At 47.9% G+C, this 16,590-nt stretch overlaps 1 protein-coding gene across 4 annotated transcripts in view; it reads left to right on the top strand.

The window, feature by feature from the left end:
* The first annotated feature begins 1,841 nt into the window (after positions 1-1,841).
* The window catches only part of LOC102160746 (uncharacterized), an 86,202-nt gene continuing 71,453 nt past the window's right edge, over positions 1,842-16,590 (top strand). Inside the window, exons 1-6 of one of the 4 annotated variants that reach the window (XM_084994658.1) lie at positions 2,168-2,336; positions 9,072-9,272; positions 10,382-10,576; positions 11,707-11,778; positions 13,963-14,389; positions 15,326-15,387. The gene's annotated coding sequence lies outside the window, so the exon portion shown is untranslated. Of the gene's footprint in view, positions 1,942-2,167; positions 2,337-3,499; positions 6,583-9,071; positions 9,273-10,381; positions 10,577-11,706; positions 11,779-13,962; positions 14,390-15,325; positions 15,388-16,590 lie in introns of those variants that run through there. The other 3 variants (XR_014826469.1, XM_084994659.1, XR_014826468.1) reach the window with 3 other exon arrangements.

Raw genomic sequence — 16,590 nt, 5'->3', positions numbered from 1 at the left:
GCACTGGTGACCAGCTCATGTCTCAGAGAACAGAGATTATTCAGAAAGAATAGAGGTCCTGTCATGGCTCAGTGGAAACAAATCTGACTAGGAACCATGAGGATGTGGGTTTCATCCCTGGCCTCGCTCAGTGGGTTAAGGATCCAGTACTGCTGTAAGCTGTGGTGTAGGTTGCAGATGAGGCTTGGACCCCACATTTCTATGGCTATGGCTGTGGTGGAGGGGCAGCTGCAGCTCTCATTCTACCCCTAGCCTGGGAACTTCCATATGCTGCAGGTGCAGCCCTAAAAAGACAAAAAGAATAAAAAGCAACCGACAGAACAACACTATATGATACTGAAAACTAAATATAGCAAGACTGGCATTCCAGAATTCTCAAGCACATCAATGCACAGTTAGCCTAAAAATAAAAACATCACACAAAGACTCCCTCCATGTTTGGAAGAGCTTTCATGTGAACAGTTGTTTTCCATCATCAATGACTAAAACTAAATATACCTCCTAGTTGTCAGTCAGTAGCCAGAAGATCTGATACATATATCTTGGGACAAAAGAAAAGATGTCACGTTCCAAAGGAGGAACAAAGAGAAAACATTAACAATTTAATGATTAAAATATTTTCCAATTTTTAAGTTTAATTGTTTGAATTTCTGGACTTCCGTCATGGCGCAATGGAAACAACTAGGAACCATGAGCTTGCAGGTTTGATCAGTGGGTTAAGGATCCAGCATTGCCATGAGCTGTGGTGTCGGTCACAGATGTGGCTCAGATCCCATGCTGCCATGGCTGTGGTGTAGGCTAGCAGCTACAGCTCCAATTCAACCCCTAGCCTGGAGAAGCTCCACATGCTGTGGGTGTGGCCCTAAAAAGGCAAAAAAAAAAAAAAAAAGGCCCTGTTTGGTGGGGGGGGGGAACCCCCTCGGTAGGCCACGCGGGGAGGCAGGGCCTCGGCAGGCCGTGACGTGGGGGGGGCGGGGCCTCGGCAGGCAGCGCGCGGGGAGGCGGGGCTTCGGCAGGCCGCGCGCTGACAGGGGGACCCTCGGTAGACCCGTGCCAGGGAGGCGGGGCCTTGGCAGTCCTTGTACGGGGGGGCGGGGCCTCTGCAGGACGTGTCCCGGGGGGCGGGGCCTCGGCCGGCTGTGTGACTGGGGGGCGCGGCTTCTGCGATACGCGCGCGGAAGAGGGGGGGGCCTCGGCAGGCCACGTGCCAGGTGGGCAAGGCTTCTGCAAGCCGCGCACGGGGAGGCAGGGTATGGCAGGCCCTCCGCCGGGGGTGCGGGGCCTCCGCAGGCTATGTGACTTGGGGGAGCGGATTCTGCCGGCCGCTCGGGGAGGCGGGGCCTAGGCAGGCCAAGTACTGGGGGGGCGGGGCCTCGGCAAGCCACGCGCGGGGAGGCGGGGCCTCAGCAGGCCAAGTGCCCAGTGGACAAGGCTTCAGCAGGCCCTGCGCGCGGTGGGGCGGGACCTCGGCAGGCCAAGTGCCAGATGGGCGCGGCTCCTGCAGGCCCTGCGCGGTGAGGCGGGGCTTCGTCAGGCCGCGTGCCAGGTAGGAGAAGCCTCCGCAGGCCCTGTGCCGGGGGGGGCGGGGCCTCGGCAGGGCGCGCGCGGGGGGGCGGGGCCTCGGTAGGCGCTGCGACTGGGGGCCAAGGCTTCTGCAGGCTGAGCGGGGGAGGCGGGGCCTTGGCAGACCGTTTCCTGGGGGGCGGGGCTTCGGCAGGCCGCGCGCGGGGAGGCGGGGCTTCGGCAGGCCATGTGCCAGTTGGGCAGGGTCTCGGCAGGCCCTCTGCCGGGGGGAGGGGCCTCGGCAGGCCGTTTCCTGGGGGGCGGGGCCTCGGCAGGCCGTGCGCGGGGAGGCGGGGCTTCGGCTGGTCGCGCGCTCACAGGTGGGGCCTCACCAGGCCGCGTGCCAGGGAGGCGGGGCCTCGGCAGGCCATGTGCCAGGTGGGCGGGGCCTCGGCAGGCCCTCGGCCGGGGGGCGTGGCCTTGGCAGGCTATGTGACTGGGGGTCGAGGCTTCTGCAGGCCGAGCTGGGGAAGCGGGGCCTCTGCAGGCCATTTCCTGGGGGGGCGGGGCCTCGGCAGGCCGTTTCCTGGGGGGGCGGGGCCTCGGCAGTCCGTGGGAGGCGGGGGCACACGGCTCACACCCAATCCCAGGCACAGCCTAGTTCACAGTCCGCTGCCATCTTGAATCACAGTGTTGCTCTTAGTTTCCTCAGGAGCCCTTTTAACGGCTGGCGCAGCTGCTTCCCTAACTGGGGTCTGCAGTGCAGGCGTGGTGTCTCTGCACTGCGCCCTGCAAGCAACTGAAACCCGGCCAAGCACAAAGGAAAAGGAAAGGTAGACTTTGCTTTATTTCCCAGACTGTACTTTTATGAGCAGGGAATTGTTAATGGGCTTTGTAGGTGACAGTTGAACTGCTGAGAAGGAGGAGGCCTGAGGGGGGGCAGAGGAGTCCAGGGCGCCAGAAGAGCCAGTGGGGAGCAGGTGGTGGTGCTGAGGGAGTGAGGGGGCGGTGGGGACGACGGAGATGAGATGTGAGGGTGGTGGTGAGATGGGGAGGATGGTGATGAGGTGGGAGGGTGGTGGTGAAGTGGGAGGTCGGTAATGAGGTGGGAATAAGGCGGGGTGGATGGTGATGAGGTGAGAGGACAGCTAGAGGAAGTGGAGAAGGGGCTGACTGCAGGGCCAGCAGTGAGAGGGCTGTCACACAGCGCAGGAATCTTGACAGGCATCCAGCTTGAGAGGAAAGCCTTCGGGAAGGAGGGGCGTTGGGTGTCATTCAGATGCGCCCAGTTATGGTAGATTGAGGACGTTATCAGCACTACTAAATATCAAATAGACAACCTATCAGCATCTTGTACGAACCTGTAATGGAAACGAATCTGGAAAAGACTAGATATACACATGCAGGGGTATAATGGAATCACTTTTCTGCACACCTGACACACAACATTGGAAATCAACTCTACTTCAATAAAAAAGTTATTCAGGAAGGGACAGGAGCAGAGTAATAATTAGATTATTGTGGTGACAGTCGCCAACTTCCAGCCCCCTTTGGTGCTGGGCTCCTCCTTCGTCCTCTCCCAGGTGCGAATGCCTCTGACCCTCTGCCCAGACGTGACTCTTGCTAGAATGTCCATGTAAGAGGGGCTGTGACTCTTTAAAAGGAATTTTTCCCAGGTGGGGTCCCCAGGGTCCCAGGCCTGGCTTGCCAAGAGTGGTCATGAGGGGCCAACTCTCACAAAAGCCCTGGGACTGAGAAGGCCTGCGTCAGCTTCCACTTGGAGCCATGGAGGTGGCCAGTTACAAATACCTTTTTAATGTTGCTCCCAACACTCTGTAACATATCAGGCCATTGCTTCAGGTAATTTCATCGTGAGGCCACTTTCCATTTTATTTCTTATTTTCCTGAAGGGGTATTGTCCTTGTCAAGCAGACAGGAGCTGATGAGGTGAGGGATCATAAATATGTGTTATAACTTTGTAAAATTTCTCACCCAGCTCCCTCCCATCATCAACTCAAGACCTAAGATACCTGAAAAGCATCTCTTCTCTCCTCCTTTTTCTTCCTCTGGCTGGTCCTGACCAGAGGGCCCTAGTGAGAGCGGCTCCTGATAATGTCAGGATCTTCTTCGGAACCTGCAGCATAATTCATTTTCTCAGGAATGGATGTGGAGCCTCCCAGTGCTTCCAAATTGGGCTGCACCAACTCTGAGACTTCTGTGTTCCATTTTCTCAACGCTCCAATGAATTGTCAAGACAAAGCTTTGTGTCAAGATAGAGAAGCATCTTTTCCCAGGCCTGCATTTCTGGCTGGGAAACAGGAGCCCAAATCCTAAATGTGTCTATTTGGTCAGCTTACAGTCCAAACAGCGGTTTTGGAAATGCAGAGTTTGCAGAGCCTGATGCCTCTCCTGCAGTTTACATCTGCACAGTTGTCACCAGTTACAGACTATGGCAGATGGCTTGCAGTGTGTAGAGGAGGACGATGGACAAGGAATCAAAGACAGAAAAGAGCAGCGCATGTCCTGGTTCAGCTCCTCCAAGTTGCCATTAAAAGTGCATAATTTCACCAGACTCTAGCCTCAAACATCCATGGTCAATTAAAAGCTGTCTCCGGTCAATGGGTTGTGACACAGAGTTTCTATGTTCTAGGGACACCTTCTACCCTTTAGACAGACTGCCTTTCGCCCTGAGAAATGGCATCCAAAGCCCCACTGTCAGCTAACAAGTGTGTAACTTGCATTGGGGGCACCTTCAGGTTTCATGGCATTTCCTGTCTCTTCACCATGTATAGGCTATGCGTTAAAACTTCCGAAATCCCCTTTTCTATTCTCAAGGGTTCCCACACCCCAGATGATGATGGAATCCGCAATTATAATAAGCAACTTCCAAACAAAATTGAGGGCCCTGCTTTCCTTACAACCATTGCTCTTTTCCCTATACTTCTTCAAACTGGCCCAAGACATTTTAAGGCTGCTGTCTTTGGCTTCTGTGCAGAAAAGAGTGTCTCCTGGTTTCTTCATCTGCTGAAGATGGACCTAGTCCCTTCTCATTTCTTAACCTAAGCTGTGAACCTTTTGCTAATGATGATTTGTAGTCTGAGCTCTCTGGGGTCCAGAGAGAGCTTTGCAGGTGCCTGTCAAATGCTCCACCTGAGAAAGACCAAGCGAAGCTAAGTCAAGCACCATGGCTTGACACAGCTTTCCAAGTTCTGCAGCAGAACAGCAACCCCCCACCCCCACCAGGAACAGAACCTCCCATCAACAGCTTCCTCGCTCCCCCTGGGTTTCTCCCAGTAATTTTTTGAAGATTGCCCGGGGCTGCCAGCCTCATCTGCCTTTTCACTTGGCTCGTTCCTCCTCTCCCAGCTATTTGCTAAAATACAGGGTTTCCTCCCCCTCTTGTTAGAACAAAACTTGCTAGGAAGTTGACCCTAATCTTTGAGGCTTCCTTGTGTTGTCCCAAAGCCTGTCAGGTAATTTGTAAGTTTGTTAGTTTAAGTGGCAGAGCTAAAGGCTTTTCTCTAACCAACTAACTGGTTTCCCCTCTGCCTCTGAGCAAGCTTCATACTAGAGTCAGAGATGTCCAGGCACAGCATTCTGAGTACACTATCCTCTTGACTTTGAAATCTTCACTGGGCTTTGCCTGCATCTATGCTGGACGATGAGCCTCGGCAACACATGAGGACTTCCATGCCTCACTGGTCAGCACCACTGTGCTGCTGGGCTGGAGCCTCCATCCTCCATTCCTATATCCATGCCTACTTTTCAGGCTCACTGGTGAAGAAATAGGATGAGGAAGCAGGAAAGGATCAGAGGCAAGGAGCATGGTCTCACTGACAGTCCATAAGCCTGAATATCTGAGGTTCAGCTCCTTTTATGCAGGTTTCACAGCTGAGAAACTGAGCCCACCCAATCCTCATTCTGTCTTCACACCACAAGGCTGGCATGGGCAGAGTGCCATCAGGAGAGAACACAGCTCCCACCATGGAGAACCCCTCTAAACTTGCTTGCACCAAAGTCTAGTTCCAACAGCATGTGGCCCGTGGAAAATGCAGCTGCGGTCAGTAACTGAGGTTCTCAGACAGCCTTGCCCTTGCATCCTAGCTCCTGGCACATGCTCCTTCCTGGTTCGCCTACCATGAAGCATGTGACCCCTCTGATGAAACACATATGTGATGACTGACATCCTGGGTCTCTCCCCATGGCAAGTAGGCCCCTGCAGTCACTGGACCACAGTTCTCCCCCACCAAAGGACCCTGCAGGCCATGGAGCACCATGGCTTACAGCAGGGTTTTGGCCCCCATCACTAATGTCATCCCACTAAGTATGTGCCAAGAAGACTCTTGTTAAGCCTAGAACCTAATTTGATATGTGGAAGATCCATCTTGACATAAGACCTCAGACTGGTGACAGTTTGGTTTACAGAGAGAGGGTCACAGTCCCAGAGGAGAGATCTACCCAGCAAGGGTGCTCAATGAGGAAGACAGAGCTTTATCCCCTTATTCCTGCAGCATCCACCCTTGACCTTCATGGTTCACTTTGGTCTCAGGCTTTCTCCCAGGTTTGAAGTGAGGGTGTGGGTGTTGTTCTGTACCTCTCCTAGGTCTTAATTATACAGCCAGCACTCAGCCTCCTCCCACACTCTGGCCCCTCAATCAGCCCTGGACACTTAATGTGGTTATGACAGACATGCAGCTGCTGCGACAGCCCCTGCCAAGTGACAAGACCAGCCTTCCCAGTGAGTCCACTCAGGACCTGAGGCATTGCTCAGCTGGGTTGCTGCCTCCAGCAGCACTCAGTCAGGTGATGGTCCTTCCTCACCCAGCAGAGCCAGGCTCTCCTGGACTGTTAACATGGAATTTGGAGGGAATCTTGTGCCTCAAAGAGCATCACTCTTCTGGGGAGAGAAGAGGAATGCATGTGACAATATTAAAGCCAAGGCTGTGTGGTGAAAGTTTAATAGAACAAATATATGGCTGGCTGGCTGAAGAATGATAAAATCACTCTGATAATGAGGACTTTACTGCACTGGTTTCCAGACCCTTGTTTGCTAAATAAATTTATTTACTTGGACTCCAAGCTACTGGGTGACCTTGGTCCAATGACTCCACTTCTTCCAGCCATTGTTTCTTTATTGTAAACTGAGAGGATGGGGCTCTGTGAGTGATTCTTGGAGTATCCTCGTACTGGGGGAGGAAGTCTCATATTTTTGGAGCATAAATACTCTCTACCAGTTACTGGGCATGATTTCAGGGGGTGCAGAGTTGACCCTAGTCTTGTTGCTCTTGTGCTGGTGGCAGGAAGCCATTGTTGCTGCCTTCCAGGACATTGTTGTCCGATGGGGAATGTGTGATGGGCTCTTTCTAAATCCCCTGACCAACCCCTCCCCCTGGTCAAATAAATTCCAAAACTATTTAAAGAAACCTCTGAAAGACTGAGATGAAAGTATTTGTACTGTAGATGTCCCCCAGGTGATTCATTTATTGGTTGATGAATTTTATAATGTGTGGTTAGATTTATTCTAAGATCATAAGTCCTTTCTTATGAAATGTACATGCAGCTAGCACCCATGTCTGCATTATTCTCTGGGACTTGAGTAAGAATCGTGTTTAAAATCACTGCTATCAGGAAGCAAAGTGTTTGGGGTGTGTGCAGCCTGAGCTTGGCCAAGAGTTGAGTCCCTCTGGTTCATGCAGCTCTACCAGATAACCTGCTGTCACATAACCTACTGCGATGTTTCATCCATGTAGAGTATGTTAGCAGCTGTCTGGTGGGGCCTAGAGCAGCTCACTGCAGAAAGGAGTGTGGAGAGAGGGGTGGCTGAAGTGGGTATGGGGTCCAGAACAGGGCTCTGTGAGGGGAACCCAGGAAAGGTGTCTGTGTCAAGACTGATCACCCCCCAGCACCATTGGATTGATTGAGGGAGGGAGAGTGTGATATGAAAAATAGCAAACCCAAGGAGTTCTTGTGGCACAGTGGAAACAAATCTGACTGGTATCCACGAGGATGCAGGGTTGATCCCTGGCCTCACTAAATGGGTCAGAGATCCGGCATTGCCGTGAGCTCTGGTGCAAGTCATAGACATGGCTTGGATACCTCATTGCTGTGGCTGTGATCAGCAGCTGTAGCTCTGATTAGACCCATAGCCTCGGAACTCCCCTATGCTGCAGGTGTGGCCCTAAGAAGCAAAAGGCAGAAAAATAGCAAACTCGGGTGATGCAATACACACATATATATTTTAGATTTCTTACATGTATAGCCATGACACTGACAGTTGATAAAATGGGTCCATTGATAAAACCGTAGGTATTGGCAAGATTCTTATGTTTCTTAAAGAGAGATTAATACATATAAAAGATTAGAACTGTTAAGGAATGAATGGCTTAGGAATAACAATTAATTGTCTAGTTGTGAAAACAGCCTCTCTGCCTAGATTCTGTAGGCATGAGTACAATGAAATGTCAGGTTTTCTGGGTTTTTTTTTTTTGGCTGTACCTGCAGCAAAGAGAAACAGGCTAGGGACTGAATCCCACCTAAGCTGGAACTGTGGAAATGCCACATCCTTAACCTGCTGCACCCCCGTGGGAACTCCACAAGATGTCATTTCTTACAAATTTTCTAAAATTTAATCTTTTCCCTACTTCAAACAACTCACCTCTTTTGGTTGAAATTAGTAAGTTTTGTTATAAAATTGAATAGCAAGAGGACACTGGCTACATACACATTCCAAGTGGCTTGTCTCCCTTCTAGAAACTGCCAACCTGCCTGCTGCCATCCTGCCTCCCCAACCAGAGCAGATTCTTATTATCCAACTCCAAGCAGCTGTCCTCCCCAGGGCAGCCTTAGGTTTCTGTATGACCTTAGGCTCCCCAAGTGAGATGTCCCTGGGGTGCAGTGCTCTCGCCTTCCTCTCCTTCCGTCCAACTCCATGTCCACAGTGAAGGGTCCCAACGGAAACCCAGGCATTTGACGGAGGCCCTTTCTCTTGGAAAACAGCCCCTGTCTAGAGGCTTACCGCCTTCTGAAGCCATTGCCACAGGCATGGGCCTGGACCACCACGGGCTGGTGGCCTCAACGTGGACAGTCAAGAGCAGGAGCCAGCGAGGGACCTGCCCCAACAGATGCTCAGGACGCAAGTAAAGGAGCCCAAGTTTGAATCTCAACAGTAGAATGCGGGCCTCCAGTCATTCTGCAGTGGGGGAGGGGCCGAGGGCAGGTGAGCCTGGGTGGGGGTGGGGTGCCATTCCATGCTGGCCTCTGCAGGGAGGCAAGAACCAGATGTTTCTTCCACCTTATGCAGGGGCCAGACAATTGTCGAGTGCCTCGTCAGGCAATGTATGTGTTGGTTTTCAGAGTCACAGCACCAAGGTTTGTCTTGATGTTCCCTTTCCCTTCATTATTCATCAACTTGTTTGTTGTCTTTCAACCTGCTCAGCTTCCCTCCTGGCTCTTGGCTTCCTTCCCCAGAGGCCAGACTTTCTGAACAAAATTCACCATTTATCATCTGATAACCACTTGGGTTTTCATGGCCACCTGGAACCTAATGTTTATGGTTTGGCTTCTCTCAGCAGACCCACCATTTGTGATTGGTGTGTGTCCGTCTTTCCTAAGGAAGCCGTCCTTGTGTGCCAACCAGCATCCAGCAGGACCCACCTTCCTCATGTTCCCTTGTGCTGGAAAGGCCCAGCCTATCCAAAAAGCCACTGCACAGCCCACGTGTCCAAGACCAGAGATCAGTCTGATATCTTTCCCGTATGATGACATTGCTGGTAAGTCTTGGAGCTTTTACCTTTTAAATGTTTGAATGTAACATTTTCCACAACTCCTCCCTTCTCAGGGATCACAATCCACTTGTGCCAGATAGAATATGCAGTGTTGAGTCCTCCTCCCCCCTCTTTCCCCTGTCCACTCAGTCCTCGTTCCCACTGGTAATCAGTGTTACCTGTTTCATTCACATCTTTTCAGAGATCTTTTGGGCAAGGAACATTGAATGCAATCCATTTGCCTTTTCAAAAATTATTTCTTTGTCTCTGAAAATTAAAATGTGCACAGGGATGTAAAATGTTGGAGGATAATGTGAGAAAGCGATTATATATGTATAATATATGTGTATATATATGTGTGTGTGTGTGTGTGTGTCTGTATGACAGGGTCCTTTTGCTGTACAGTTGAAATAGACAAAGCATTGTAAATCAACTGCAATGGAAAACTTAACAATTATAAGGTAAGAGTTCATCTTGAAAAACAGTAAAAAGGAGAAATAGAAAATTAAATCTTGTCTCCGTATATCTGAGTATATTATTTTTGTCGCCTTCATACTGCCATTGTGGCTCCTCTGTTACTGGACTAACCTTTATTATGGGAGTTTCTACATTCTCTTGAAATTCAAGGAACTGAAAGAACAGAGTGTTCAAACCCAGGCAATATCAAAAGTAAATATCCAGCTCCATTTGAATTTTTCATTTCCTATACACAGTGCCTGCCTTTAGCCTTAACTCTGTCCTATGCAACATTTTGGACATATCTTTACTGAAAGTTCTTTCCCTATTTATCTGAAATTTACCTTTCCCTCAGCATCAGCATTTATCTGGCAAGACTAGCCAAAAAGGGTAACATATTAGGCGCTTAGTAGTGAGCAGTTCTAGAGAGGGTAGGAACTTGGACTAGAAACTGAAATGTGCATTTTGGTCCAACCCAAAATAAAATGGCAAAGGGACCCCAAATCTGCAGGATGAAATGTCAATGGAAGAGGCAGGATATAGGATTGAGTGTTTGTGCTTCGTGTGGTTAGGACAAGAAGACAAGTTAATGTACTAAATATCCCAGAGATCTGGTTTTTTTTTTTTTTTTTTGGTCTTTAATTTATTTTCCTTTTTAGGGCCAGACCTGCAACATATGTGAGTTCCAGAATAGGAGTCAAATCGGACCTATGGCTGCAGGCCTATGGACACCCACAGCAATGTGGGATGCAAGCTGTGTCTGTGACCTACAGCATAGCTCAAGGCAACACCAGATCCTTAGTTCACTGATGGAGGCCAGGGATCAAACCCACATCCTCGTGGATACTTGCCAGGTTCGTTTCTGCTGAGCCACATTGGAAACTTCTTGTATTTCTAGGATTTAAAAAATCAACTACCCATGAAATGCATGTGCACCTTGAGAGAGTGCCAATATTTTATCCACCAATGTCCACTCTCCTTTTGGACAAAGCCAATCCCATCTAAGACCTGGCCTGCAAGCCCTGCCTATAAGCTTGTGAATTTCCTGTCTGCATCCCATAACCTTCCACTTTAGAATCTAGGCTCATCATTACCTATGGTCCCATCTGCATCCCTTAGAAAACAAAACAGAGACACAAATGAGAAACAGTTCTCTGACTCTTATTTTCATGTTGGGAATTAATGTCACCTTATCACTCTCCTAATGACATGAATGAGTATTCATGTTTTGTGTGGTGAGAAGAGAGGACAATTAGGAAACTTGCCAAGGGAGATAAGGGGTGGAAACCTAATAGGACTGCAACCAAATCTCTTGGGAGGTGAAATTCATTCTCTGCTGTAGCACCACTACAATTCCTACTGATGGTAGGGTGTCGGGGAAGGCAAGAGAGGTTTAGAAGGAGTGTCCCACATTGAGAAAAAGACTTGGGAAGATGCTTCAGAAGCTTCTTACCCCTTGCAAAGAAAAATGGACTCAAAAGAGAGTGAGAAGCTGAGGTGAGAGGATTTCAAGCAATATCATGGTGAGCTTTCTATCAAGTATCTCTTGATGGGGGATTGAAAAAATAAACAATTTGGAAATATTTCTCTGTATTTGAGCTCTTATAATGAAAATTTTAAATGTTTTTCAACCAATAACTTCATATGAGAGGATTGGTGAGGCAAGCATTGTACCCAGGCTCTCAAGAAGGGCAGGCTCCTTGTTGTCTCCTCCCCTTGTTCAGCCATTCAACCAATTATTTATAAGATCCTCACTCATAGCTCTGATATAGTATTTGAATGCATCTTCTCAGGGACCCTGATAGAAAATCACATTGTGGAAAAGTGACATTCCCAATTCTGCAATCAATTTTTGTTTACTACCTCAAAACCCTACATCCTAGAGGCAGAGATAATCAAATTAGCTGAAATGTAATTAGGGAAAACCAGTCATGCATGTGGGTGTCTCAATGTCTTTTGGACCCTTATCTGATTATTCCTACAGAGAGCTTCAGGGCAGGCACTGACAGCTAAGGAGAAACATCTCTGGAAATGGATCACAAGCATCAGAAGACAGGTAATCTCCCACTTGCTGATGGAAATTTAAAGGCACTGAGAGATTCCAGGTTTGTGTCTTGTGGACGTTTCAAGTCTGTGCCCTTGGGAGCTCTGGGTGTTGTTAGATGTAAGGGCTCATGAGAGGTATCCTGTTGATGAAGAAATGCTCCAACGTTGCAGCTAACCGGAGAACAGTCCTGATGGTTCACATTTCTTTGCAAAGTATGACAATGTCAGGTCAGTAAGTTGAATCTGCTGCTATTTATTTGTTGGTTGATTGCCAACGGAAATTCTGTGATGTAGTCAAAGAAGTAGGGAGGGAGAGTACAATTGTTCCCAAAGTACCTGCTGTGCTATAATTGGCCAAGATTGTCAAGTTTACTTCACAAGGATAACCAAAACCTTACAAAGGAAACACCTATGAATCAACCTTTATTGAAAAACTTCCATGCATTAACTACACTGAGAGCAAAACATTCGAGTAGAACAAATGCATTTGGAAAAGCTCTAGGCATGGAAACAGGAGAAATTTCTCTCAGAGTGTTTTCCATGTCTACAATTCATTGCTAGAAATTCCTTTTAATGGAACCCTAAGGCTTGCTAGGTAAAAGGACCTAATATTTCTAGAAAAAACAGTAAGCAAAACTAAGGAACTGCAGCCCAAAGGGCATGAATGCCCTTGGCCCAAATTGAGGATACCGTGCTTAGGCTGGAGCTCTCCAAACTCTTTCATGGGGATCATATCTAAATGGATGGTTTTCAAGTTTGCAATTTGAATGTGGGAGATCATCTCACAGGAGAGAGGTTGAAGAGGAGAAGGTCAGAAAGATCGCAATGAGAAGACATATCAAAAAACTCCCCAGAGCATGTCAATTCTCCATTATATTCCTCTCTTGCAAGAATACCTGGGCTAGGTATTCACACATCCCACGCCAGCAAGCATGCACATGTCCACTAGTGGCTAGGGCTGTCAGGTGCAGGGACTACCCTCCACCAACCTCTCCTAGCATCTGTTGAGGCGGGTCTGCTTGGGAAGCCAGTAGTGCATGCATGAGGGCAGAGGGTGGTTTCCCAACGGGTGGCCCGCCTGGGGGTGGGGCCAGTCATGGCGGCCTTTCTGCTTAATTCTGTGAAGGCCCTGGTAAGGCATATGGGGACTTTTCACGTGTTGGGTGTGAGCCCTCAGCACTCTTTTTCACTCTGTAGGATATCTGGGCCCTCCTCTGTGTGGGTTCATGCCAGCATGGAGTTAAGGTCCGGAGCAGTGTTTCACCACAGTTTATTGGCAGCACTGTGGGTCGGGCTGCATGAAGACTTGAGTGATTGCAGGGCCTCCAGAGGCAGGTGCATAAAGTTTGTGGGCCATTCAAATGTGTGCCATTCCAGCATGCAGTTCTCAAGAGTAGGAAAGCTAGACAGAAACATTTCCAATTGGAAAACCCTCATGCACTTCCCAGGAAGTAGTGCAGGTCACTGGAAAATCAGTGAAGAGCCAAGGTACATGATCATAGTTTCATTGGTGTCTCCTTCAGAACATAAAAATTACTGTCAATGCTCATATTCAAAAGGCATGCTTGGGTCCATGGTGGGGACAACTTTCCTGAATGTAGTGCTCACCATCTCTTTGTAGTCTGATGTAAATCATGAATGATGCACAAGCCTAGATGGGGTTCATACATATTTAATAGGTTGTTGGGAGTCTGGTGGGTGGTCAGATATCTGGGTTGGTTAGGTCTATGGATATGTGTGTATAAGGGGAGTTCATGCCTGTGTTTTGGTGAACGTTTTTAAGGGTGAGTGTTATATTTGAAGGGTTTTGAGATGTAACAGAGGCACACTCAAGGAGTTGGTGTTTAGGTGTTTGTAAGTTGGTGTTCAGGGGAATATTTGGCATGTGGTGTTTTCACCCATGAGGTTTGGGATTGTGTGTCTAAAGGTGGACTTGGATTATCTGCCTATGCATAAGGGCCATGTTTGGTCATTACGGGGGTCTGTTCGTTTGGGTGTACAATCCGTTTATGTTGTATATGTGGGGAATGTAGTGAAACTCCGTGGCTGGGACTTCAACCCAGCCAAAACTGAGAGTGGGACTTGAATCAACCTGCATGGTAGCTTAGCACTTGAACCCAGATCCCAAGTTAGGAGTGGACTGGAACACAATGATTATTTTTTTTCTTTTTTTGGTTTTATCTGCCACATGTAGAGGTTCCCAGGCCCAGGATTGAATGCCACAGCAGCGATCTGGATGGCTGCAGTGACAAAGTTGGATCCTTAACCTTCTGTGCCACAAAAGAATGACTCGAACTCCTCAAAACCACTGTCTTCTAAGGAAAAACCTCTCTCCCAGTGTCAGGACTCATGAAGCTCAGGCTTTTCTGACTCATTGCAGAATGAATTCAGCTTGAGACAAAGCAGCAGGCAATGAGCGAGTTTTTTAGCATAAGACACTTGTGAGAGAGAGAGAAGCAGGCTGGCAAGGGAGCAGAGCAGCCCCAAGGACCAAGAGAGCTCCATTTCTGTAATCCAACGAAAAGAGGAGAAGGGAGAAGTCTGCCTTCTTCCTCATTTGGGGGCAGATGGCAAGGCTTACATCTTTTGTCCCTCACTTTGCCCCTACATGGCTTAACCAGGTCAGTCAACAATGCTATTGAAGTCCTGTGTGTATTACCAGGAGTGTGGTAACATGTACAATATGGCAATTCATCTCAGGTTTCCAGCTAATGTCCCCATTTACCTAGTTTTGTCCCCTGTCATCTATATTTCTGTCTTGGGTATGTGAAAAAATGCTGCTTTTCAAGGACTGCTAACTCCATGACTTCATGCAACAGGATTTATTCTTCCTATGTGTTGTCCTATGTTTTAAGTATGGGGGTTTGTGGCTTCAGCATGTCTGACACATACAGGCCCCTGGTCTTCCTTCAAGTTAGTGTAGATCGTAGCTGGGTTCCATTCCTTGAGTGCTCCTCAGCTTACACCAGTTCCCCAAACTCTGTTAAACCTTGTCTTTCACCCCCAGTGGGACTTTTCATGTATTTTAAGTATCCGAATCTATCCTTATCTTTAGGATGATTATTTGTGTATTTGTAGCATGTTGTATGCTTCTTGGCTTTTCTGTGTAGCAGTTTTTCAGGAGCTGTGTGTGTGTCTTTTGATGTGTTTAGGGCAAGTCTGAAACTTTTATGAGACTGGTGAATATTCCATAGGTGGCTGTCCTGTGTTTCTGTGCTTCTGTATTTGCATGAAGGCTGGGGGGAGTGTGATTTTATGTATATGCAGAGCATGTATTATATGTGTATTTGGAACCAAATGCATAGGGGTTATACGTTGCCATATTTGTAGTGTCCTGGGTAATTGTGGGTATATTTGGGGCTTGCGGAGAGGAGTTGTGTGTATGACTTTGTGTGTGTATTCAAGGGGCATGGTCATTTGGTAGAATATTTGCTGGGGCTATGCACTTGTATTTTTCAGTAGGGACATTTTAGGCCTAAATATTTGGGGAAGTGCACATGTGTGTTTCTTTGTTATTTATTATTTATTTATTCATTTATTTTTTTTCCGCTGTACAGCATGGTGACCAAGTTACACATACATGTACGCACAGGTTTTCATCACGTTGTTGTGTGGCAATGTAAGTATCTAGACAGAATTCTTAATGCCACACAGCAGGATCTCATTGTACATCCATTCCAAGATCAATACTTTGCACCTGTTAAACCCAAGCTCCCAATCCCTCCCACTCCCTCCCTCTCTCCCCGGGCAGCCACAAGTCCATTCTCCAAGTCTATTATTTTCTCTTCTGTGGAAATGTTCATTTGTGCTGTATATTAGATTCTAGTTATAAGTGATGTCCTATGGTCTTTGTTTTTCTCTTTCTTACTTATTTCCCTGAGGATGAGCGTCTCTAGTTCCATTCATGGTGACACAAATGGCCTCATGTCCTTTTTTATGGTTGAGTAGGATTTCATTGTGTATGTATACCACATCTTCCCAATCCAATCATCTGTTGATGGACATTTGGGTTGGTTCCCATGTCTTGGCTATTGTGTAATGACCATGCGGGTGCATGTGTCTTTTTCAAGGAAAGTTTTGTCCGGATGTATCCCAAGAGTGGGATTGTAGGGTGATAGGGTAGTTCTAGGTATAGATGTCTAAGGTACCTCCATATGGTTCTCCATAGTGGCTGTACCAGCTTACATTCCCACCAACAGGGCAGGAGGGTTCCCTTTTCTCCACACCCCCTCCAGCACTTGTTATTTGTGGACTTATGAATGATGGCCATTCTGATTGGTGTGAGGTGGTATCTCATGTTCGTTTTGGTTTGCACTTCTCTAATAATCAGGGATGTTGAGCATTGCTTCAGGTGCTTGTTGGCCATCTGTGTATCTTCCTTGGAGAAATGTCTCTTCAGGTCTTTTGCCCATTTGTCCATTGGGTGGTTGGCTTTTCTGCTGTTGAGTTGCATATGTTGCTTGTATATCCTAGAGATGAAGCCCTTATCCATGGCATTGTTTGAAACTATTTTCTCCCATTGTGAAAGTTGTCTTTGTGTTTTCTTGCTGGTTTCCTTTGCTGTGCAAAAACTTGTGAGTTTGACTAGGTCCCATTGGTTTATATTTTTGCTCTCCTTTATGTTGCCTTGGGAGAAGGACCTGTGAACATATTCATGAGGTGGATGTCAGAGAATGCTTTGCCTATGTGCTCTTCCAGGAGTTCATATGTGTGTTTCTAATGGAGAGATGAGGTTCTGTGTTTATTCAGGGGAGTTGGAGACTTGCATTGATGTGTAGGAGAAATATGGGCTATGGTTATGTGTTAGTAGATGCAGGTGTGT

Source organism: Sus scrofa, chromosome 14 (genome assembly GCF_054392235.1).
Source record: "Sus scrofa isolate SSC_HxYL_T2T_F1_AM1 chromosome 14, Sscrofa_HxYL_maternal_Yorkshire_Landrace_v2.0, whole genome shotgun sequence".
In the NCBI taxonomy this organism is placed as follows: domain Eukaryota; kingdom Metazoa; phylum Chordata; class Mammalia; order Artiodactyla; family Suidae; genus Sus; species Sus scrofa.
This window is presented reverse-complemented; position numbering and strand designations above follow the sequence as displayed.